At 36.1% G+C, this 26,500-nt stretch overlaps 1 protein-coding gene across 7 annotated transcripts in view; it reads left to right on the forward strand.

Moving 5' to 3' along the window:
* LOC136828668 (FERM domain-containing protein 4A-like) overlaps positions 1 to 26,500 on the forward strand; it is a 730,015-nt gene that overhangs the window by 351,670 nt on the left and 351,845 nt on the right. The window contains exon 1 of one of the 7 annotated variants that reach the window (XM_067086747.1): positions 9,080 to 9,178. The exons of the other annotated variants lie outside the window; for them this stretch is intronic. The gene's annotated coding sequence lies outside the window, so the exon portion shown is untranslated. Of the gene's footprint in view, positions 1 to 9,079; positions 9,179 to 26,500 lie in introns of those variants that run through there. 7 annotated transcript variants of the gene reach the window in all.

The following is a 26,500-nucleotide window of genomic DNA, read 5'->3' on the forward strand; positions in this document are numbered from 1 at the left end:
ATACGTGGGCCACTATTATAGGCAGCATTTGGGGAACCAAGAAATAGTGTCAGTATCGTAATTCTGTCAGTATTTTGTTGGTTATATTTCGTTAAAGGGGTTAGTTTGAAAATACTCTGCAGGTTTTATTTTCGTATTTTTCATGTCTTGTTAATCATTTAATCTCTCTCTCTCTCTCTCTCTCTCTCTCTCTCTCTCTCTCTCTCTCTCTCTCTCTCTCTCTCTCTCTCTCTCTAATACAGTGATTGTATTTACACGTGGCTCTTGGTTAAGAAAATGTTATTAGTTAAAGTTATGCTTTATTTTATATCGTGCTTTTGTCATGGAAAGTATTACGAGGTACATTAACAGTGACATCGATCACATAAAAAAGGGATTTACAATAGCTTATGAATTATGGATACAGATTATCTCAGATGTTAAGCCACAAATATCACTTTATATCGAAATCATTATACCCGGGAGTAGCCTACGCCTAAAGAGGGTTATAAATGTCAAGTGCTTCTACCCCGGCCAGGATTCGAACCTGGGCCTTTGGTTTTGAAACTGATAAACAGTCGACTTGACCATTCGACTGCCTCGAAGCATTTATCAGTTATAATTGTCTATTAGATCATTAAAATAGAAATGCGAATGAAAAAAAATTCAGATAAAAGTCCCATAATATGTGGTAGTCGAGCAATTTGTTGAAAATCAGTCATCTATACGAAATGCATCGACGGGACTTATACTTTAGCTACCTCTTCCTTAAGGACAACTAGCAACCGAAATCATTCTTGCCCCTCGCGATGAACTAAGATTGCTTCAAGACTGATGAATAACTAGGGACCATGATAATCGCCTATAGGCCATTCCTGAACCCGAGTCCTCGCCATGAAAAGTTTTCCGGTGTGTTATCAGGTAGTTCCACAAGTAAACCATATTTTCGAAAACCAAAACACAGGAGGGTGACGAGGCCTTTCCCACGACGCTCTCGGGGTATTGGCCGATCAAGGCAAGGCAACTATACTTGGAAGAAGGGAGTATCGAAGGCGTGGTTCATATGCCAATTCAGCTTCTGAGGGGGAGGAGGAAGAGGAGGCGAAGGCGAATGTGCACTCATTGTAGGAGACTCCGTGTAACACTGACGCAGACTCGGTTAGATTTATACGCTGAAGATGCTGGTATGGAAACACAGAGGATACCAACAAAAGAGTTTGGATGACACCACGTTTTGCTTTTATTTAACATCCTGCTGACGGCTGAACTGTCAGTAGCAAAGTTCAGCGACCGCGGGTAACGACTAACGAGGGGTATCTATTACGGGCAGGTTATAATTAAGGCTACTTGCATCATTTAACTATAATTGCTAGCCCTGAATTATAATTCAGCTTAGGAACAAATTGTCGCGAGTCTATCCGGGGAGACGTATTTTTTAAGTAAAGGTGAGTGTTATACTAAAATGTTTTAAGGGAGCCATCTTAACTGAAAATAAATCTTAATAGGTCCCAATCTTGCGTTTCTCTCATCGTTTCCTTGTAATGTCAAGGTACATAAGTATGTTTAAAATAATCTCATCTGTCTGTGGATACTATCGTTCGCGCTACATAATCATAACTGTTTATGAAATTTTGCGTTCTATAATAGTGGTTTTTGAATGTAGTTTAATATAACCATGAAAGTTCCATTGATCCCAATTATTATCATTATCATTATTAATATTTTTAAGGTTGTTTTAAATAGAAATAGTTGTAAATGTCTTTTATTTTGTCAGTTTTATTCTCTGACGGTAATTACTTGTCATGAAAAAACAGTCAGTTATTTAATATTAGTGTCATTACATGACTGGACGGACATTTCTGTAAATTTTTTAACATAGTTTCTTTCTCTCAAGTGTGCAGTTCACCGATCCCCAACCAAAGAGAAAATGATTCGTTTCTAAATGCAAATTTCATTATGTGAAAGTGTAACCATATTAGTGTAGCAGCCTTGCTTTTAAATACAAACCACAAACTTTTTTGAAATCCTCTGTAGTAAAAGGGCGTACGCTTGTGGCACCAGTAAGTTATAAATCTAACTTGAATGCAAGCACACTACTTTTACTTTTATGACTCGGTAGAAGAAGATTACCAGTTTTTGTAGCATTCCTTGTACATCTTGACAGCCCTTGCATTTTTAAAGGATATGGCTGTTTCTATTGTGGCAAATTATTATGAATAAATGGAAAATAGGCGAAATATGTACGAATCACCTAAATCTTTCGAAGTAAAATGAACTGTTTTTGTGAATTAGAATAGAAGTAAGGATGCCATTGATCGTTTTTGTAATCATGCTTATTCATAATTTACTCATAATTTAATTGATCTGTAAAGGAGTCTTAGAAGGGTTATTTGAAATACAGCTGGGCAAATTTAACATTTGAAATAAACACAACCTAAGAAGGAGCAGCAGAGAAAAGAGGAAAGCTGTGGCACGCAAATAATAACAGCAAAGACTGTTGCCTGACAGGGCCCATTGACTTCTTGGAATGAGAAAATGAGGTGTGAGAAAGTATGTGAAGCAAATGTTATTGGTTGGTCCCCACACATGACTTGTCCATCTGGTGTACATTTCAGGCACGTCTATCTTCCCCTGGTGGTGGCACCTTTTGCCCAGACGAAAAGGAAAGGCAGGCTTGGGAATATTTTTTAAGTAGTTCAGCATGGACGTTATTATATTTTGAATTGTTAAAGAGGTGTAAAGCAGGTCTTTAGTATCTTTACATTTTTGATTCGTCGATAAAACATACCACCTGAACAGAGCAACTGCTTTACATGTTTGTTATTAAAGGGTAGTTCCTAAGTTGAATTTCATTGCAGGTGCGAAAAATTATGTCTTCTTTCTTGCCTATAAAATCTCACATATATTGGTAGATTGGGAATGCTACAAAGAGGGCAAATGAAGAAAATTTTCAAGTAAAGGTAGACCGTAGCTGCCTAACACAATTCCTTGATTCTTTTCATAGCTGGAAACTAGAGGGGTCCTTTATTTTTCCCTTAAGTGTGAGATTTCTTAAAAACCATAGTTTTTAAAAGCTGTGGATTTCAGAATACATCTAGTCGTTCTATCTTTTGGTAGACTGAGAAAAACCCAGCAGCTTCACCATATTCTCACCCGACCCCCTTCTTATATATTTTATTTATCCATCAAGAACAGGGACCAGGATGATGTCTGATGAGCCATCCTCTGGTAGGCTTCGCATGAGGGCTAAGAGATGAAAGACGCGTCTAGGAGCTTGTAGTAAACACCCAATGACGCATGGAGGAAGTGCTAAGTAACAAGGACCGTAAACAACTGTACTTCTTACCACCTTCAGATCTCCTCTTCCCCTTCCGGTCCTCCTCTGTCTGAATCTCACTTCGGTCGAATTTTGACTTTTATTTTTATAGGGGGTTGAAAAAACTTTTACGTACGGCTTGCGTTATTTCAGTCAGCATTAAACGAGCCCTGTAAGTGTTAAAGTTTATATTCCCTTTAACGTCTGGTATATTCTGTGGATGCGTGTTGCAACTAACTCTCTCTCTCTCTCTCTCTCTCTCTCTCTCTCTCTCTCTCTCTCTCTCTCTCTCTCTCTCTCTCTATCTTCCGGATGTAGGCCTTGTTACTTGGGATTATCCAGTTACATGAGCTCATGTTCACACTTAGGTATTAAGCGCTCTAATACATCTTTTGTGGGTAGAGGGAAACAGGAGCCGTCGGCAAGATTTTTATTTTTTTATTTATTTTTTTTTTTTTTTTGTCTCCTTCAGAAGTCGGTCGTGTCATTTTGATTTAGGTTTTTGGGTAAAATAATTCTGTCTCACATATGGCTTGCGTGAATGATTTTATTTTCGTGCTCTTTCTAATTTCTCATTTTAGGTTTATGGGGTACGATAGAGAACGTTAGTGTGTTACACAAGTCAGTGTTAATATGATGATTGTGATGATAAATTGGGTTTTCTCGAGATGAATACTTTTATCATCCCTGTTCGAGGTCAGTTTGCCTTTATTAAAACGAATATTTATCCCTTTTTTTTATGAAAGACCTAGTTTGGAACGCTTCTCCTAAGAGAGAGAGAGAGAGAGAGAGAGAGAGAGAGAGAGAGAGAGAGAGAGAGAGAGGGGGGGCGGGGTTACGTGGTCTTTTTGATCCCAGTGCTTATATAGAAATTCCTGACGATGGTCATGTTTTCGCTGTTCTTTGTAGAATTCCGTAACCACAAATATATGGGGGAATTTTATAGATTAGAAACGAAATCTATTTCTGTAAGAGGAGAGAGAGAGAGAGAGAGAGAGAGAGAGAGAGAGAGAGAGAGAGAGAGAGAGCGAGCATGTGCATAATTAGAATTGTTTTGTAAGTGAGTTTCAGTGATGTGAGCTTTGCCCAGCATCTTAGAAGAGTGGTTTGTTGGTTGAAAGCTTTGCAGCGTTGCATGTAACGCGTTTAATGTCCAATAAAACTTAATGGGCCATTTTTTCTGTTACAACAACTTAATGCGACACACCTTTGGCACTTTTACCTCTTAGTTATATTTATTTAGAAATCCAATGGAAAGCAGATTGTAATGTTTACATCATATATAGATACGAGTATTAATGTGACATGCATTCTTAAAATGGACACGACTTCTGAATTCGTAGGATTTATAAAGTGCAGGAGAAATTTTATTTTTATACAATGTCTTCATATGTATGAAAAAAAACCCGAAAGATATTTTGATCTTTCAATATTTTAAAGTGACTTTTGTTCATTTAACCCCACAGGATGTTAATGATTTGTTTGTTAGCTGGTACACTATGAACAAACTATTTCTCGTGATGTGTGTGTTTGCGCGCGCTGTGGTGGAAGAAGTGTGTGTTTGGGGGGGAGGGGGGGAGCTTGGCATGTTGATCACTATACTCCAAGGAACGTTTCATTATTTGTCATGACCTATATTTTTTTTCTTTATGTATTATAAAACATATTATGAAAACACGTCAGTGAGATTTACTGCAAGTTGGTAAATTGTTAGAAGAGGAATGAACTGATCATATTGATATCAATTCAAAATCTGCAAAACAGTTTTTATCTTTAAGTCATTCATCTCTCTCACCAAGCCTTTTTTTTATTATTATTATTATTATCGACGATGATGCAATTGAACCTCCCAGTTATATTAACATTATGTGTGTTCATCTACTAGCTGAAACTGCCTATTAGATCTAAATCGTGTTACTGTTTAGATACCTAAATTCTTTTCTTCATTTTAGTTTTTAAAGTTCTGTGTTTGCTTCTTCATCCCTTTTTGGATATTTACTTAAGATTTGAAGGGTTTCGTATTTTGTCTCCTTTTTTATGGTATTGAACCAAAGGGTCCCCCTCCTCATTTACACACATAACCATCTCAATCATCTCACACACACATATATACATACATATATATATATATATATATATATATATATATATATATATATATATATATATATATATATATATATATTTGTGTGTGTGTGTGAGTGTGATACGTCAGTTAGTAGCAATGAACTACATACAGTACATGGTAGCCAGCGGGTGTAGTGAATCGCTCTCAGGGGGCAAGAACGTAAGCCCACAATTCTAATCGAGATCGAAAAGGATAACTTCTGGACCCACTCACTCAAAAAGAAAAATGAATAGAGGTGTTATTGATATCTGTCTGTCTATCTGCCTATCTGTCTAGCTAGCTAACTATCTATATATATAGTGTATGTGTGTGTGCGCGTGTATTTTATGTAATCATTTATTTACTTTTGTATGCATGTATGTATGTGTATATGTATACATCGTGGTTGAATATTTAGAATAAGCGATTCCTGTCTTATCGTCTCGAAGAGTCGACCGCATTTTCATACCACTTTATTTCCTCTCCCAGTTGTCCTGTCTTTTTACAGACTTGGTTTCATATGCAGATTGATGTTAGTGACGACCAGGTTCTTGGTAGCGGAAGAAAGAATCGAGCTCTGAGGAATAGAAAGCGGCAGCGAAGACATTGGAGGGAATTAAGTTTTGTGAAATATGGAGAGAGGTTTAGCAAGCAAGCGTGGATCAGTGCATACTAAGTTGGTTTGCGCGAAGATAAGGAATCATATGAAGAATTCATTTTTAGAAGTCAATCCAAAATCTTCTATATAAGTGAGGGTTTGGTTTTAGATTTGACCGTTGTTAGATATATCGTTATAAAGACCTCGTATTGTTTATATTGTTTTTGATCGATTATTAAAAAGACTTCTTTTTTTTTAATACATTTTTGTAATTCTGTCACTTCATCTACATTTAACTTTTGTTCTTATGAGATTGTCATGTGATATTCTTCCTGAAGAGGCAATTAATATTAAAACCGTTGGGAATAAATGTAAATAACGGTAATGTCGGCTTCTTATACAACACTAGGACTTTTTGTACCCTCATACTTTTAGCACAGCAACTTAATGTAGATAAATGGATGCGTCTACTTCTATATATTCGTTGCTAAGCTGAAATTCAAGCATAAATACCATTCTGAAAGCATAATGCTACCCTCTGATTGCAGGCCTACATCTATTTCTATTACTCTTTTAAGCATGTCATTAACTTATTCTGGGTCTCTTCGTAGATCTGAATTCAGACGACATCTGCCTTGATAGTTTAATAAGCTAGATGCCAAGTATGACCATGATTATGTACTATTGTGAACAGAATTCTTCACACAACAATATACATTATACATTTCAAACGTTTCTGGACTTCTTTATTCCTTTTTCCTTTATAAAAACTCGGGAGATCACGCACGCATACACTCATGAGCATGACTGTATAGATGCTTTTTACAGTCTCATGCATTTATGCAGAAAGGCAGAGGGGCATCCAACCTTATACCAAGTACTAGATCTGGTTTGGGAGTGCAACATCATTTGGAGCCTCCCTCACTAAGGGGCAGTGGATAGTAAATGAAATATACGTATATACTGTATATATATATATATATACATTATAACAAACACACGAACGCACACACACACACACATATATATATATACACACATACACATTATAACTAAAACTCGAGCACACACACACATACATATATATATATATATATATATATATATATATATATATATATATATATATATATATATATATATATATATACATACACACATACACATTTATACAACATAACAGACTGCTTAGTTTGTTTGTCTAACATTAAAGGCCTAAAGGCTTAGGCTATAGGGTTAGACCTGACTTTCTGGCTATAAAGTAGAAGACGTTAGATATCTTCTGAATCTTGATGTATGGGAACTGATAATTGCCTTCGTGGAAACTACAGATAGATTCATTTTTTATTCTTATGAAAACATATTTGAAGTTACTGCGTGGCTCTTAACGACCAGAGATCCTTGATAAGATGTTTAAATATTTTCGAAGCCATTAGCAGTGAAAGGCCTAGGAGCGGAAAGAGCTTGAAGCCTGGTGAGGTTTCTCTCTTTTCAAGTAAGGCTTATAGACCCATAATTTGGAGAGAGAGTGTGTGTATATATGTATATATATATATATATATATATATATATATATATATATATATATATATATATATATATATATTCAAACACTATAAGCAAGAAACAGGAAACCGTTTTTCATTTCTTCCCTGTTGTGTTTGATATACTGTACTACATATTTGCAAACATCTTCAATATTTTCTCATTCAGTTAACTCAACATTCCCTTTGTACATTAACCTCGCATCTTTCTTCTCTTGCTTTATCTTCTTGACTGACGCAAAGTAGAACCTCGATGACCAGTATGACTAGGAAGGGGACACCATATCTCGAAGTGGCACACCACTTGCTGCCTTTATGTGTCACCCTACAGTCATCACCAGTCTTATATACACATTTATAAACACACACACATATGTATATAAATAAATAAAAGCATTGCAGTGTCTTAGTGAAATCACTTTTGACCTAATAATCGCCGTGCATTTAAGGCTAAAGCAGCAAAATGGTCAATAAATGGAGCAGCATAACAACAGTTTTTAATTTTCCTCTGTACTGTACTTTAGCCTTGAAAAGGAGAAAAGTTACAGGAAACTGGAAAAGTTTTGTCATAAAATAATAGACCCGCATGTGCAGCTGTATGTGTGTGTGTGTATGTAATATATATATATATATATATATATATATATATATATATATATATATATATATATATATATATATATGTGTGTGTGTGTGTGTGTGTGTGTGTGTGTGTGTGTGTGTGTGTGTGTGTGTGTGTGTGCATTTTCATTTGTGCATGCATTTTTGTTATTTACGGCTATTGTTATCTATTTTCCCCCCACATCCCTGGCATTGTGTGTTCACAAGCAGGAAGTTGACCTTGCACATGATTTGGATTTCTCGTTGCGAACTGACTCCACTTCCGGTAAATGTCATGCGATATTTTTTATTCAAGCTGAATAACACGAGCATTGTAAATGTTTGGCTATCATGTTACGAAACGTTTCACAATTGTCCCACTTTTTTTTATTTGAAAGTGTATCTATATGCTGTCTTTAATGAACTCTCTGTTAAATGTTTATTTCACCAGAGGTTGTCGACACCATCAGTTACTCGTCTGTTTATCTCGTCTCGAAATACGGTCAAGGAGGCCACTGTTTTATTTTATAATGTATGAAGGATCCTTTTGTTTGTGTCAGTCATTCGGATGCCAAGACTGACCGGCCGTAACTTATTAAGCTATACTTGAGCCAGAAAAGCAAGTCATATTTTGTGTGACTCATGGCGCGTTTACGTTAAATCAGATGAAATTTTTATTAATTAATATCTGTACATAATTTGCAGCTGGTCTACTTTCACTTCGAACCCAGAGGGAGTGCTGGCTGTTGGAAGACCCTGACCATATGCAGCGTGTAACGGAATAGTGAGAAGGAGGGGACAGAGACTTGAGGGGTGAGGGCTTGAGTGAGGTTCGAGGGTAGGCTGGAGGTGAGGGTATAGAGAGAGAGAGAGAGAGAGAGAGAGAGAGTGTGTGTGTGCGAGTAGCGGTGTCTCTGCAAACTCAAGAAGAGATTTTGGGTAGTAGCCTTCGAGTGCCCACGGTGCCCGGTTGTGTTGATTTGAGGGGTGGTGTGTGTTGTAGTGTAGTCTGAAACAGAGGTGCCACTGACCAAGTGAGTAACGAGGGCACTGTGTAGGAAATAGAAAGTCATTGCATCATGTGTTCTTTCGCTGTTCCTTCTGTCGGATTTCGTAATGAGGTTAAGAGGACTTAGATACAGAGGATAGGAGAATAACAAGTTATAAAGCATTTCAACTTATTTTTTGTGTGTCTCAGTTATCAAGTCATGTTTTAATTTATCAAAGTTAATAAAAATAGGTTATATCAAGTGGTATTTTTACTTGTTCAGTCAGGAATTGTTGCACTTTGATTGTTAATAGAGGTGGGAGTAGAAGTTGCAGTAACACTACTCTGTAGTAGTAGTAGTAGTAGTAGTAGTAGTAGTAGTAGTAGTAGTAGTAGAAGTAGTTGTAGTAGTAATACATATAATTGTTAAAGTATTAAGTGTAACTTAGGAACAATCGTGTATACAAATATATTTTTAAGTGGACACTTTTATGTAGACTTAGTTTCACGATGGTTATAATAATTAATGGTGTATCGCACTGGTTGTCTTGTAATCAATGACGTTAAACAGTGCTGGGTGTGGCCAGAGACCGTACGGTCGTATATGGACCTTGGGTGTGTTCGGTGCATGGGTGGGGTATCTTCTTCGCCTACCGCAGGCTGCATGGCTACTGTTATACCTTTTGGTTATGCGTGGGGAAGCATTTTCTGAGCTAATTGTCCCTGGATATTTATTGGCAAGATCGGCATTATAACACATTGTTCCAACGGATAAGAATATTGACAGTTGTTTATTATTATTATTATTAAAGTGATCTCAGTATGATAATCAAATTTACTTTAATAATTAATTAATGGTGTTGTGTAGAAAGAAGGAAAAATCATTTGAGGTAGAAAAGCTCGTGTATGTTTTCCTGTTTAATGGTTGGTATGGTGTCGATATACTTTTCTTTTATGTATGGAAGCTTGGTAGATGTTTGTTTGAATTTGTTTGGGGGGAAAGTTATTTTGATTTGGAACTTTGGCATTCAACAGGTCTCTCTCTCTCTCTCTCTCTCTCTCTCTCTCTCTCTCTCTCTCTCTCTCTCTCTCTCTCTCTCTCTATGTGTGTGTATATATACATTTATATAAACTATATATATATATATATATATATATATATATATATATATATATATATATATATATATACATACATACATACATACATACATAATTTATATATGTATGGTCATATTTTACAAACACCTTTGTCATAATTTTTTGACAAATTTTTTAGCTAAAAAATGTCTTAAAGAAACACTGGGATTGAATCATGGAATGGGTGTTGATGTCTGGTATTTTGTAATTCGTGTTGGAAAATAGCCCCGAAAAGTTTAGATAGTAGGAAAACGAAACGAATATAAAAAGAGAACCTTTAACCTTAAATAACAAAGATGATCTAAGGAGTGCGGATGCAACCAGGAGGCAGAACAAGTAGCAGAGTCGAGAAAAGGGTTGCTGGCATTGACACATAGGCTCTCTACTGGTTGTGCCTCCACTATACATTTACGTCTGATGTGTTGCATTACTTGCAAGACAGTTTAGAAATAGCAGTGGGAACTGTGTTTGACTTTGGATTGTCAGAGATGTATTGCATAAACTGATGAGAAACATGTGGCATGATTTTATTTTTTATGATGTTATTTAAAGTTTATTCTTGGAGCTCTCTCTCTCCTTCATGTGATTGAGTGGTTTATCTTCCATCCCTTGCCTTTAAGTTGTTCTCTGTTATTTCATCTTACCAGTGTGGTTCTGCAGACCTTCCTCTGTACACCTGTCCTTGTGCAGATCCTTTGGAAATTTGTGTATTTTTTTAAAATGTAAATGAAGAGTGCTACAAACACTATCTTCGAAAATTTCGTGATGAAGTGTTTGCATCGATGGAGCGTATAAGTGTCATAAACAAACGAATCTTAGAGCGGGTCTGATGCCCTCCAAAACTGAATCTATATTTCCACGAGATATTCCAAGATTTTGTATGATCTCTCATCTACCCACACCTGACCCACTGTGTTTCGTGAGGCTGTGCCAAGCCTTCCTTGCTTCACCAATTGTTGTTTGTTTATTTTTTAACTGGCGTCGCACTGTGTAGAGTGAAAGACGTTGAGTTGCAGGAAGTCGTGAATGTGGCGAAATAACAAAAAGAAACAGTATTTGGTAGATCTTATATCTTGATTCCAAAGTGTGGTAGGAAGAGTCAGTTATCGTCGCAAGGAAATAGTTTTACGGTTCCACATCGGTAAAAAGGGAAAATCTAAACAGCTGGGTAAACGTTAGCGAAGAAGAGTGTGAAGTTCACTGTCAGCTGAAGTAAATGTTACTTTCAGTGTGTTCTGCAAAAACAAACAGTTCCGTATAGGTAATTATTAATGGACTTCAAAATAATTTAGATCATGATAATAACATGAAGTAGACTATCCATTTGCCTTCAAAGAATCCTCGTTTAATTCTTGTCATCACTCCCCGTGAATGATCTGTCTTCTCACAGAAGTCATACTTTTTTCATTCACTTAAATGCGCAGCATATATATATATATATATATATATATATATATATATATATATATATATATATATATATGTTTTTTTTTGTTTCGTAAGTGCTATATGCATTTTGTAAATAATCTTTTCAGGGATTGTAGAATTCGTGGAAAGGATACCAGTATGACTTTTGTCCAAAAAGAGAGAAACAGATAGGGTGTTAATTGCCCAGTTCTGCAGGATGCTATCTGCTGTAATTTACAGCACCCTTACCAGGTTACCACGGATGTATTGGATAATGGAAAAGATGCCATTCATCTCTTGCTAGCAAGAGAGGCAGACACAGCGTGGGTTTGAGCGTGCGTCTGGGAGTTGGGTGTGCCAAGTTACTTCGATGTATCCACATATGGTTCACTGCCATCATCTTCATGCCAGGATTTAACTCGCCAGGTAGATGGGAAGAAATGCGTAACGGTTGGAGGGTCTAACTATAGGAAGCAATAGAGTTCAAGCATTGACGTCTTGTGACAGGTAGCTGTCTCAAGTTACTGGGGTTAGTGTGAATGAATTATACTTGTATATTTTTTTTCATAGAAGTACGGACTGGCAAACGCTTATGCGCGTGCACTCACATACACACACACACACACACACACACACACACACACATATATATATATATATATATATATATATATATATATACATATAATATATACTTGATATTTCATAACCCTTAACGTTAACCTAATTTATATCTAGATTTTTTACATTTCCATATGGCTGTTCTATTATTCAAACTCAAGGTCATTAGGCATTCTCAAAAGGTGGCCAAGAATCTAAGGGCCCATTGATTATACACACACACACATTATATATATATATATATATATATATATATATATATATATATATATATATATATATATATATATATATATATATACTGTATATGTTGTATATGTGCATGTGTATGTGTGTGTGTATGTGTGTGTGAGTGCAATCAATGGGCCCTTAGATTCTTGGCCACATTTTGAGAATGCCTAATGACCTTGAGTTTGAATAACAGAATCAACCACATGAAAATGAAAAATATAGATATAAATAAGGTTAAGATTACAGGGTGTGAAATATCAAGTATAAAGTAAGGTGCAAGGGACGGCAGAAGGTTTGGCTTCTTGACTACTTACCATCGTCATCAGATAAATTCTAAGATTGTGAGACTTATCTTACTTTTAACTGGATGTCAGTCTTTCCCATTGCTTTTATATATGTTTGCTGAAATGTAAAACATTTAATTTTTTTCGAGTTTATTTGTTAACGCCATTCATGGCCTAATTTACAGCTAAAATTACTCTTGTAAGCACAGTTGAGTGAAGCCATCGTCAAGTGTCAAGTCAGCGAAGTAGGCTCAGTATGTTTTTTAGTGTTGGTGACGATGAGTGGCAATCCATTGCATAATTCGTATGTCTGCCTGTCATCTGTTTCAAAGAAAAAAAAAGTGTGGATGTGAGCCAATGTCAGTAAGCCAGAAGTTTATAATTGTTATGCATTTATTATAATGTCAGGTAACGTATTTAACGCCTGTCATCTGTGTGAGCTAATTCTAGTTGGGGAATCGTAAAATGAAAGAAGCGTCCACGCTTCATACCAGTTAAACAACATGAAAAAGTAATACGAGTTCTTGAGGGGTTGTAGACTGTCATTGTACTCTACTTGCTGTCGTTTTAATACACGGGGTCTCAGTTAATTCCAAAGTTATTTAAAAATTATTACTTGGTCCTTAAATATTTTACAAGCACCACCTACGTAATTATATGATACAGTTTCTCAGTTAAAATATTATCTGGATTGGTTTAGTGATTATGTCTATGTGATACTCTGTTTAAAGGTGAGAGAGAGAGAGAGAGAGAGAGAGAGAGAGAGAGAGAGAGAGAGAGAGAGAGAGAGAGAGAGAGAGAGAGATTTCTTCTTTTAGTGTGAAGGATCATCGTCTGTTTGTGTTGTTGTTAATATTCATTTTCTCACGGAGCGCAGCCCCAGGGAGACATCACTTGGAAATGTCAGCCATGTATCACTGAATCTAGCCAGGCGTCCCGTTCCTTCCCCTCATGAAATAACGCCCTTTTCAATCTTACCCCTTCCACAGACCTCCTTTCTCACACACACACACACACACACACACACACACACACACACACACACACACACGTCGCCACTCAGCTCTTTATTGAGCCTGATGGATGTGTCTCCCACAGTCGCCGTTTGAGGCGTCGTCCCAGCCGCCGAAGATGGGTAATTTGAGTCGAATTTCGAACTGATCTTCGAAGGAAATGCTTTTTCCTGTTTGGAAACAGAAGGCTTCCCTTTTAGTTCTTCGTCTCGTGTAGAGATTTGGAAAACAAGAGGGTCGTTCAGAGTTCGGGTCAGGGGCGTCCGCTAAATTTTTTTTGCCAACTTTCTTGAGGGACTCTTGTACAGTGTGTTTGTAAAGTCAAATTGTTGCCCACGTTTGTAGCGAAGAAATGGTGAGTTTTATATATAATAATAATAATAATAATAATAATAATAATAATAATAATAATAATAATAATAATAATAATAATAATAAGAGCTATGGAAAATATTTGAAAATCTATGCATACCCGTTTGTATTTGAAAACGGCAATAAATTGTAATGTTATAGCAGATAAAGGAGAACATGTAGCTGTTCTCAAAATAATAATAAAGATGTGATGTAATTGAAAAGTTTAAAAATTCTTATTATTTTTAGGTGAATTATATACACACACATATAAACGAGCATATGTATGTATATAATATATATACATACTGTAAATATATATAAATACTGTGTGTATATATATATATATATATATATATATATATATATATATATATATATATATATATATATATATATATATATATATATATTCTCCTATGTGTGTTTGTATTTTTGATAGTCTCAGTAGATCCTTAACGTCTCGATTTCTTCGTAGTTTTTTGGATGCACTTATTATTGGAACCTTATATCTGAGTAGGAAATAAACTAAGAACCTTCTGCCTTCCGTGATATCTGTACATGGATTTATATGTCCGTAAGTGTGCATATCGTAATAGAAGGCCTATTTGCTTACATGCAAGCTTAATGAGGAAAATTAAGATTTTGTGTCTCTTATTTTCATGGTTATTTTTATGGGGAACAAGTTTAAATCTTACACACGCACGCACACACTATAATATATATATATATATATATATATATATATATATATATATATATATATATATATATATGTATATATATGTATGTATGTATGTATGTATGTATGTATGTATGTATGTATGTATGTATGTATACGTATATGTGTGTGTGTGTGTATTTATGATATACATGCATTAAAGTTAGAGAGTTTGCGTGTGTGTGTGTTTTTAAGCCTTTATATTTGTAGTAATCCTTGCAGTAGGTATTCGACTGTCAAAGTATTTTAGTGTTCTGTAAAAGAAAACCATTGAGAATTGCTATTTGTCTGTCCGTCCGCACTTTTTCTGTCCACCCTCTCGGATCTTAAAAACTACGGAGGCTAAAGGGGTGCAAATTGGTATGTTGATCATTCACCCTCCAATCATCAAACATACCAAATTGCAGCCCTCTAGCTTCAGTAGTTTTTATTTTATTTAAGTTAAAGTTAGTCATGAACGTGTGTCTGGCACCGCTATAAATGCCAACAACAGAGGCCACCACCGAACCGTAGCTGAAAGTTTCATGGGCCGCGGGTGAGACTTTCATGGGCGTGACTGAGAGTTTCATACAGCATTATACGCTGTACATTAAACTCAATTGCACCGAAGAAACTTCGGAGCATTTTTTATTTGTTTTTTTGTTGACGTCTTTTTACTCTTCGTTCCCTCATCGTGTCCATACATATGTGTTTGTGTACGTCTAAGCATGAAAGGGCCGAATGACAGGTAATGAAAAGAAAGATCAGACTTGACTCCTCTGAATGGAGGAGTCTTCTGAGTAGCACCTTGTGTAAAGAGCTCCCTGACAACTTGAGTGCCCCTCTGGGAACCGCCTGCAACCTATTACAAATGAGGTTACTCATGCCGCAGCGAAAGGGCCGTCTTAGATCATGTGATCTTTGGGGCCAGCCCTAGATTTCGTGCTCAACTTTCTCTGGTCTTATTTTGAGCTCCGAAAAGAAAGGTTTCTTGTAGCCGTCGGGGTTAGAGGGTCGTGATTGTTGTGCATTGAACGCTTGCGACATTTTCCTGAGAACACTTTTTGGTAGAACATTAAGGATTTCGTTCTTTGTGGACTGTGCATAATATTGATGATGGTTAAATCTCTCCGGTTTGTGAATTAATGGTAATCAAAATACTTTTGAGACTAATCTGTTGCTTTAAAGGGAGTTCCTACATATTAAGATTGGCACTTTTCTACATGGTTCTTTAATTTTCAAGTTGTTATTTTAGTCGCCCTATTTAAAAAAGAAATTATTCCTTTGATGCATAAACAATAGCACTTTCAGTTCCGTTTTATCGTGCCTACGCATATGATTTAAAAGTTGTAATTCAAGAATATCTTAGTAAACGTCTTGTTAAGGTCGCTGATTAACTGAGGCTTCCCATTCATCTTCTGTAATGGCATCGCCTGCAAAAGAAGAACAGATTTTATTCCTAAGCTTCTGCCACATACTGTAGAGTGTAGCCTTTCTGTTTTTCGCATAGATACGCACAATAAGCTGCCGGTTTAAACAAACAGATTTGAAGCTACTTATGCGCTCGAACTTAAGTATCTAAGTATCCGTTACAGTCAAAATAAAGATAAAGTCATGGCAGTGCGCATTTGCATTTTAAAAAAGGGTCAGGACGTTGATGACGTCCCCTCCAAGTGGGACATGAGTATAAAGGTCACCATTCGGGCATGGGGCCCGGTATCACAGGGAAAGTGACATGCAAGGGTTAAGAAAAAGAGGGAGCTGCATTCTTGATGGCAGTTTGACTGCGTAGATGAATTGGCGGGAGGGGGAAGGGTATGTTGTTGTAATATGAGCACCGTGTCATGCATTTTGCTCTGACTCTCTTACTGTTCTCGCTGTTTGAGCCCTGTTTGATTTATTTATTTTTTCTTTTTTTGCCCTGTAAGCAGTTGCTTAGTTACGGAAGTTGGATTTCGGAAATGAAGAGAACAAAGATGGGGAAAATACTAGATAATCATCAAGGAAATCTAATATTCACACACACACACACAGACACGCGCGCGCATATGTAATACATTCATACGTAATTCTGTTAGCTTATTGGGCCTCATTGTTACTCATTGCAGATAGCAACATATTCTAGGTATTTCTGCAAGTTTATGAAAAGAGAGATTGCTAACCTTATGAAATAGGTATACATATACGTGTATATATATACATATACTGTATATATGTATGTATGTATGTACTGGCATATGGTTCGCAATCTCTCTGCTCATAAACATGCAGAAACATCTGGAATTTGCTGCTACCGGCAGCGAGTAACAATGAGGCCCAGGAAGCCAACCGAATAATATGTGAATGTATCATTATTTGTTCATATAATATACACTTATTCATTTGTTCATAAAATGTACATGTATTCATAATATATTTCCTTGTTAGCTATAGTATCATTTAAGTCGTCCCAAATTCTCCTAATCGACAAGACGACTTCCAAAAAATTCGGCCAAAGGAACGTCTCTACTTCCGCTTCCTGAAGCATGTCTTTGGGAAGCCAAGCCCCTGGGCTGAACTAGCTTCTCGTGACCACCGATGAGATGAAATAAAGAAGAATAAAGAACGAGAAGAAAGATAAGTCCGTAAAGTTAATCCTAAGGAACTGTGTAACATAGATAACAGGTGATACTGAATTATCTAGCAGTTTTATCCTCAATGATTTCTCCTGTGCGGATCCCACCTGCGATCGATCGCTAATTTAATTTTCGCGTTACCTGTTGCGTTGTTTTTCCTTCCGTTAAGGCGCTTAATTCGATCGCTATCTCGTACAGCGGCAGTCTTCTAAGATCCAGGCTCGTTTTGCTTTAGTCTTTTTACCCTGTTTATTTTCTCTCTATTCTATCTCGGGTATTAGATCTAGTAATGGGATTCCCATGTTGGTCCGGTCTTTCCTTCGAATAAAGAAGGAAAAATAGGTGGGTAAATTTGTTCTTGAATTTTTTCGTAGTGGGTTTGTTTTCTTTGCCACGTCTATTTTGTCTAGCGTAGGATAAAGAAGGTATTTTCCATTTACTGTCTTTGGTATTGTAAAAATGCTATGTAGAGTTTTAGACATTAACCTTGCTTCTTGGAAAAATAACTGAGTATTTAGTAAGGAACTTTGAAGTGGTTCTTCAGTCCATTTTCGTCACATCTGATTGTGCACTTGGAAAATGATGGGAGAAGCAGTCTGAATAATAGAGGACTCTCCCCTCACACTGCCTAGAATCAGGCCAAAAAATTCTACCAAGATTGTATCTAGCTGGGGTTCCTTATCCCACTTGGACTGCCTTCTTGGACTGAGGCAGTCTTTGGGTTAACTGTGTGGTTGAGGGCCTGACAGTGCCACTTAGGCCGTGTTGAACTTGACAGTTGGTTCTAGTTTACGACTGGAGGGGATTAGCAGGCCCATGTTTGCACATATTACCTGGCATCGTGCGAAAAAATCTTTATCCGGGAGAAATTCCCGTGGGATTTACAACGGTATATTCGAGATCACACTTGTGGGTGTTGGTAGGCCCAAGGAATGTGTGGTTTGTGGAGGGAAAGTCCTCCTGTACATTCTTTCTCTATTTATTTGCATTGAAAAGCCAACTAGGGTTGGCGTTTCAGGCTTACTCTCATTCATGTTATGTTCCTCAAGCACTTGAATGTTTATTGTATGGCTTCGCACAGTTACAGTGTAAAGTAAATGGGTCACACGCATCATTATGTCTGCTTTATTCCTCTCCCTCCTCCTCCTCCTGAATGTAACCTATACTCATGTTTACAAACCACAAGTTTGTTCTTACATAACGACTTTTGATGATACTTCTAAAATTTCTCTTGTGTACTAAAGTTTTGTGCGTTTTACCATTTGTTTTGTTGAGTGATAATTAGGTTATTTAATGGATTTTTTTATGAGAAATTTTTACTGGCATTTTTACAGAGAAACGTTTTTAATGTTTGTTAAAGTTACACACACACATATATATATATATAATTACACATACATATATATATTTTATAAATAGATATTTTATATTTAAACCCTTCCCCCCGTACACAAGGGACCTAAGTATAATCTTTACAGACTAGTAAATTTGTTAATATAGTAATCATCGTACAAATACAAGATATATAATTCAATCATCGTACAGATAGAAGTTATATAATTCAATTGTTTTTATTAAATGTTATCCCTCGTGATATAGATAGTTAAACTTCACTTAAATAGCAATAAATATGATTAACAAGTTCTGTGACGTGGTATTTGTGTGTGAAAATCATAGAATACATTGCCTCTTACCCATATTGATTAGCAACAGTCTTTTAAACAACTCGCAAGTTAAATTAGCTGCATGCACTTTACCCTCTCAAGTGCATTCAGTTATTTAAGATCAGAGGAGGTTGCGAAAGGCAAGAGAACAGCATTTCTTTATCAAGGCCTGACACAAACGAACTAAGGGGTCGCCATGGGATAGTTCAGTTTTTAATCTCTCTCTCTCTCTCTCTCTCTCTCTCTCTCTCTCTCTCTCTCTCTCTCTCTCTCTCTCTCTCTCTCTCGTTGGTCAGATGGTGGTACTAATTTGTGATATGATGAATCAAACCTTATGGTTATTGGTATTTTTAAGTGTGTTCTGTATATTAAACAATTGCGGTCGTTTCTTTATTAAGACTTGCGTATTGATTGCTATTAATATTTAATTTTAATTGTTGTAGCGATGTCTGAATCGTGCATATTATAGATAATCAAACTGTTGATTTGTATTACGAATTAGAAGGACAGAATTAGATTTTGGTGAGAGCTGAGATGTGTGTGTATATATATATATATATATATATATATATATATATATATATATATATATATATATATATATATATATAGATGTATACTGTATATACACTCTATGGAAAGGAGTCGTGGATTATGTTGATGATAATGTTATAGTTTTCTGGACAGAGATACTGTAACTCTGCCAGGTTCATTAACACGCCTCTCTCTTCCTACTTTTACCCCCAACACATCGTTTTGTTTCCCCGCTACAACCATTGTCCAGTGAACAGTGTTGATACGGAGTCTGGCGGTTTTTATCACTTTGTACACAACGTAGCTCAGACTATCGTTTCTGTTTTCTAAATCTGCCTGTTAGTCATTGATTAATATATGCTGTATATATATGATCATGTAAATTTTCACCTAACTTCAAATTCGTAATGTTTATAGGATATTTTAATCTTCTGTTAAGAACTCAACTAACCTGTATAAAGTCTTAATAATTATTGAAGAGATGATTTAACGTTTACTATTATTGGAACAATTCCATAATGACTCTTGTGTTTAACTAAAAAGTCTATATCCATTAAATTACTATATTTTGTGTCAGATGTGATCGCGTGGACGTCCTGTTGGGCACAGTACGCCTAGAAGTGTTTTATCTAACGTAAATCTCGGTGTGCACCGCTATAGCGAGAACGGCCAGGCACGTATTGGCATGGCCGGTGTGGTCCTTTAATCTTCCTCACACACACACGGCAGATATTTCACTCGGCAGGCCCAGCGCCTGTTCGGTGCGACTTCAAAGGAAACACCTAAAGGGGATTCTTAATTCACATTGTCACACCAGTAGACTTTGAGAGAGAGAGAGAGAGAGAGAGAGAGAGAGAGAGAGAGAGAGAGAGAGAGAGAGAGAGAGAGAGTGAATTAACGTGTTCGCTTAAGCTTGAGTTGTATAGGGAGTGCCACTTGATAATTGAGAAAACTGTAGATTATTTCGAACATTTTTATTGTATTTACGGCTAAGGATGAGTGCCTTTTCCGTTGTTTGTTTTTAGCAGTGCCATCATGATTACGCAAGAAATTCCAGACGGATTTTCAAAAAATTACTGAAACACTGGTCCTTTGGTAGAGAATAATCCAATGCATTTTACTGGAGATGCTGTTTCAGTTTTTTAATAGGTTTTCGTACATATTTAGACAAGTTCTTAGGTAAAACATCATTTATATAGTGTGAATGTTGAAATTTAAGAATGCACATATACTTGTGTGGGTATTTTTTTAATACAAATAATTTGCGAAGCAAAATTAAATAAAACGGACAAGTTTGACTGCACTGGAGAACGTGTCAGAGCCTTAGGTAGCTTTTATTTTTTTCATACAACGTAGGATACTCATTGCAGGTAGGGACAAATAAACTGTTGTGTTTCAAGCTTTGTGCAAAACATTCTCCCAGGGGCACCGTGTGCTTGCGAGAAAATGTCTGGGCATTTAAAGAGGTAGCTCTAGCATTTAGACGGCTTCTTTTTATGCTTCGCGTGTGGCCAGGTGACAGCGACCAGGTATGCAGACCAGGTGCACATTGGGCAGGTACATTTATATGTGATTGTTAGTGTGCGTGTGTGTGTGTGTGTATGGAAATCAGGTATTTTATATTGTAAAAATAAAGTAGTGATTTAAAATAATTTTGTTAAAAAAAATGGCAATTTGTTAGTGAGATGGTGTAGCTGCGTATTTTACACCATAGTCAACACGTGGAAGGCAACGGAGTTTATGTAAATATAAATCATGTGACATTATGTTGTGGCAAATTATAAGAAGGGTTTTCTATATCAACATTGTGAGACGCAAATTCATTAATCATTTCAGAGCTGCAAGAACAAATCGCTAGATTAGTACCACTTGGGAAATTTAAGAAACGAGTAAATTTGGTATACGCTTAGGCATTATCTGAATATTTTGTAACAGTGTGTGTATGTATATATATTTATATATATATAATATATATATATATGTAATATATATATATATATATATATATATATATATTATATATATTATATATATATAATGTATATATTATAGGGAAATGCCACGAAGGAATAATGAAACAACGGAGTGGTTGCTAGGCCTTTCGACACACGGACCTTTACTAGCAGAGTCCGTGTGTCGAAAGGCCTAGCAACCACTTCGTTGTTTCATTTTTCCTTCGTGGCATTTGCCTTTATTTATACATTCATCACGTTCCATATCTTCGTGAATCAGTTATATATATATATATATATGTATGTATGTATATATATATTATACATATAATATATATATATATATATATATATATATATATATATATATATATATATATATATATATATATATATATATATATATATATATATTATTTCTAATTTTGGTTAGTTTAAAAGCTTTTTAGCTTTATGTCGTTATGGCCTTTATCAATGCATGATTTCACGATATGCTTTCATATGAAAAAACTGGTGTTCGCTACCAAAAGCTCTATACACTACTAAAGTTTTTACGAATACAGAAACAGAGAAATAGCGATAATGATATTCATTTATGCACTAAAAAAGTGGTGAATGAAATTGGTACCGGCTCTTGAATGATTCATAATTGGGTGAGGTAGCCGGGAATAAAAGCTGTGCGCATCATGCATATGTGGCAGTGCTTCTTTCCTGTACAAGTTATCACTTATCAGAATTCATCACTGTTACCTTGGTTTCTATGGCTTATTATCCAACGTCATTAGGTGGCAAGTTGTTCTCTGTCTTTGTGGGAGCCATGGATTTTTCTTTATGGAAACAACCGATATTGAAAACAGGCGGCCTTTCTTTCGTCGCATGTTACATTAGTCATTCCATTTGGCAATTCTGAAAAGCGTAAATGAACGCAAATTTATGCAGCTGTCGAAAGCAGCACCACTTTGGGGGCTGCCCTTTGGCGAGAACCCACACACACACACACACACCTCACTCTGACGATATTTCACGTTCGTGGTTGCTCGTCATTGCCTTTTCACCAACGATATTATGTGAGTGAAAGAGATATTCACTGACACTAAATTTCCTTTTTTTTTTATTCTTTTGCTGTAAATGTACTAAGGGACCTTTTTGAAAAGAACTTATAAAGACCTAAATAGCTCTGGTAGGCAGTATATAAGACAGTGTACGTAAATACACATTCAGAAACAAAATCTCTCTCTCTCTCTCTCTCTCTCTCTCTCTCTCTCTCTCTCTCTCTCTCTCTCTCTATATATATATATATATATATATATATATATATATATATATATATATATATATATATATATATATATATATATATATATATATATATATATATATATATATATATATATATATATATATATATATATATGTATGTATATATATATATGTGTGTGTGTGTGTGTGTGTGTACGCGTGCGTGTGTGTATGTGTGTAAATCTTTCTTTCTGTGTGTGTAGAGTAATTACAACGTCTGTTAAATCTGCTGCCGTTTGTTATGTTACTGGTTTCTTTGGAAAACTAGATACCTTATACAAATTTTTTTTAGTAAATTTTCGGACGTCTAAATTCACCAGCAAGATGTTCCTTTACGGTATTTTTTATTCGCTTACTGCAAAAGACTAAGCTTAGACACTTAAATTTTTGGTTAAAGATTTTCAGCAGTCTGGAAACTAATTTTTATTGCATTTGCTTTATAGCCATCAGATTTATTAATGTTTTGCACCATACTCTTGCAAGTAATCTTCGAGGCATTCGCAACGACGTCCCGTAATGAAGATGGTAATGTGCAGTCGAGGATGGTGTGGAAGTGCATCACCAGACCTCTCAGAATTTCTGACGATTTTTTGTTTTTTGGGCTAGAAAGTGTAGGATGGTTCGAATTGATGGCGCTAGGACCTCTATTTGCTTTTTCGTCTTTTGTTGACGTGTGATATATTACTGTTCTTTGTTCGTTATAGGGAAGATTAGTGGAACTGTGGATATGTATAAGGAGTTAAGCAAACTCAGCGACGGAGAATCATAATGATCCGTAGAGACTTATTTTTATATATATATTTTTTTTATCTTCTTAATGTTTCTGAATTCACAAAGCTTAATATATTAGATAGTTTTACTATTTCACATCATACACGGCGACCAGCACAAAGTCATCGATAGAGTGGGATTAACAGTAATAGTTGATATCTTTCTCAACTCTTGATAGGCCCCACGTTGTAACACAAATTAGCTTTACAGCCACGGCCTTTAGTTAAGCCTGTTGTAGGTAATGTTAATGGAAAATGTGCTACTGAAATGGAAGCACCCTTAAATAAGTCTTGAATTCCCATGTCACTGTCGTTTGGTAATGGACTTGTTAAACCACTGAAAGATATCGTGGCATCATACAACTAAGACATGGACTTCTTGACTCTATTTTATCAGAAGATCGTAGCTTCAGAGTTCTAGAAGGTGGCGGTTTATGAGTCTGTGTTCATGTTCGGACTCTATGGATTTTTGGGGGGGGGGGGCGGCCATAATATTTATATCCGGGAAACAGGTAAAGAATCACGTGAGTCACGTAGGTATCATTATTCATTATAACAATCTGTAGGTTTCCAAATAGTATTTTGATATTCTAGTATTTAGTTCTAATTCCTTGCGACAGAACAGAAATTTTTTTTTTTAAATATCGGGTCGTTAAGAGGTTTTGGGCCGTAAAGGTTATGAAACTTCAGCGTTTGAGTTTTTTTTTTTTTCTTTTTCATTTTAGCTGATGTTTGAGTTCTGCATGTTTTAAAGCCAACAGTAAGAACTCTTTAAAATCAATGCGAACAAATCAGTTCTCTCTCTCTCTCTCTCTCTCTCTCTCTCTCTCTCTCTCTCTCTCTCTCTCTCTCTCTCTCTCTCTGTATGCGTGTGTTCATTTCGAGAAACGTACCATTCGTCACCAAGCTTAACGAAGTGAGAGGAGGGTCAGACCGCGAGCAGACTACAATTTTCCCCCTTTCTGTTATGTTGCTTTTTATTGCAGATTTATTCTGTCATTTCACTCTTCATTTCTGCAGAGTAAATTAAAGTTCTGACACGATAACAATCTTTATTTCTTTATTGAAACAAATGCATATGTTATGAATTTAAGACTTTACAGAGTAGAGATGGCCAGTAATCTTTCTTCCTTTTATATAAAAGAAATGAAAAGAGAATTTCTGAGAATAGTGGCAATTTTATTTTTTATGCAAATAAATTATATAAAATTTTTTGTTTTTGGGGAGTATATCTCTTATGCTTCCTTATATTCTCCCTCCCCAGACCCTTATTTTATTTTTTATACTTGTTTACAAGACGCTAGTCTGTCGTTTAGGGAGAAAAATTCAATTTGTTTGCCCCTGTCGCCGGCTTAGAGGCCCTGCCAGTTTATAAATGATGCGTTGATTAGGCGTAACAAAGCATTCACAGGGAATCGAGTGGTGGCAGTCAGTCGCAGGCGTTGATTTCTTCGCTTGGCTGAGCGTCCTTTTTACAGACGGAAAACTTCAGATGGATTGAGAATAATGACGTGACTTCGCTTCGTGGTAAAACTTCGGAACCGACTGAAACTTTATTTATGTATCGTTTTTACATTTCCTTCTTTTATCATATTTAAAGATTTATTTTTTATTTCTGTTGACGCATTTATTTTTGCTTATTTGTTGTTCATATGTGAATGACTTCCTTAAAATTGGTGAACAGTTGATAAGAGAATCCTTGGTGAAAGTTACGTAAGGAATTCCTGTGTACTGGTGCATGGTCAGAGTTGTCAACGTATTTGATAGCTTGCTGAAAATATTTTATAAATATTAGTTTTATCTGCAACCACCCAAGCATCTCTAGATCTTTTTGAAAATGCCTTTCTTTGGTAAGCTACGGATTTGATTGACTTGCATATATGACAGTTTTTATTGTTTGTAGGTATTTTAGATAGAACTGTTGGAAAAGAAACAAAATTACAGAATTTTGACAAATATTGTACCTTATGATGTTCGTTATTATTCTGGCTTTAGACAAGACTGCCATATAAAAGGTCGTTAGGTTATTAAAATGACTACTTCCATCTTATCTTTCGGGTAGTAATGGCCCACCTTTAATCAGCAGGAGATAAAAAAAAAAATGTATGTTTTTGCGTTGTTTTTTCAGCCCGTGTCTTGTGTCTTAAGTTAATACAGGATCGTATTTCATGCCTTCTTTTTTGCCCTTTGCCCTCTGCCTTATGATATTACTCGTGAGTTTGATATTAATTAAGCCAGTATTAATTGGGACTGGAAAAGGGCGATGTTTTTGTCAAGCATTTATTTCCCTATGACGGAAGCAGAGTACCGTATAAGTTGAGGTAATTATCACTAAATTAATTGAATGCACGGTAATTCTAAGCCTTATCTTAGTGCGTCCAAGGACTGATGTAAATTCCAAGGAAAACTTGAAATTCATGAATATGATGAAGGCAAGCCTCAGCCACTTTCGGAGGTTGAAGAAGGACGACGAGCATGAGGCTGAGAGGCCTGGAGAAGCCAAGTGACGCATCCATCAAAGTTGAAGAAAAATGGCTGAGCGGAGAAGTTTCCCCCGCTTGGCTGTCATGTCCATCGGGACCTTGATCGTCAGCTGCTGCTCCTCCACCCCAAGTCAACACACCATCAAGGATTTTGATTTGATTTTGGGCTCTTTTTTTGTTTTCGCTTTTTTTTTGGCAATCCCTTCCTTTTTCCCTGAGGGTTTCTCCTCTTTTTTCGACATTTAATCGTTTTATCCCGTTTGTGGTCTTATCGGCCTTTCTGTAAGCTGGGTTGAGTGGGTTG

Source organism: Macrobrachium rosenbergii, chromosome 43 (assembly GCF_040412425.1).
Source record: "Macrobrachium rosenbergii isolate ZJJX-2024 chromosome 43, ASM4041242v1, whole genome shotgun sequence".
Classification (NCBI taxonomy): domain Eukaryota; kingdom Metazoa; phylum Arthropoda; class Malacostraca; order Decapoda; family Palaemonidae; genus Macrobrachium; species Macrobrachium rosenbergii.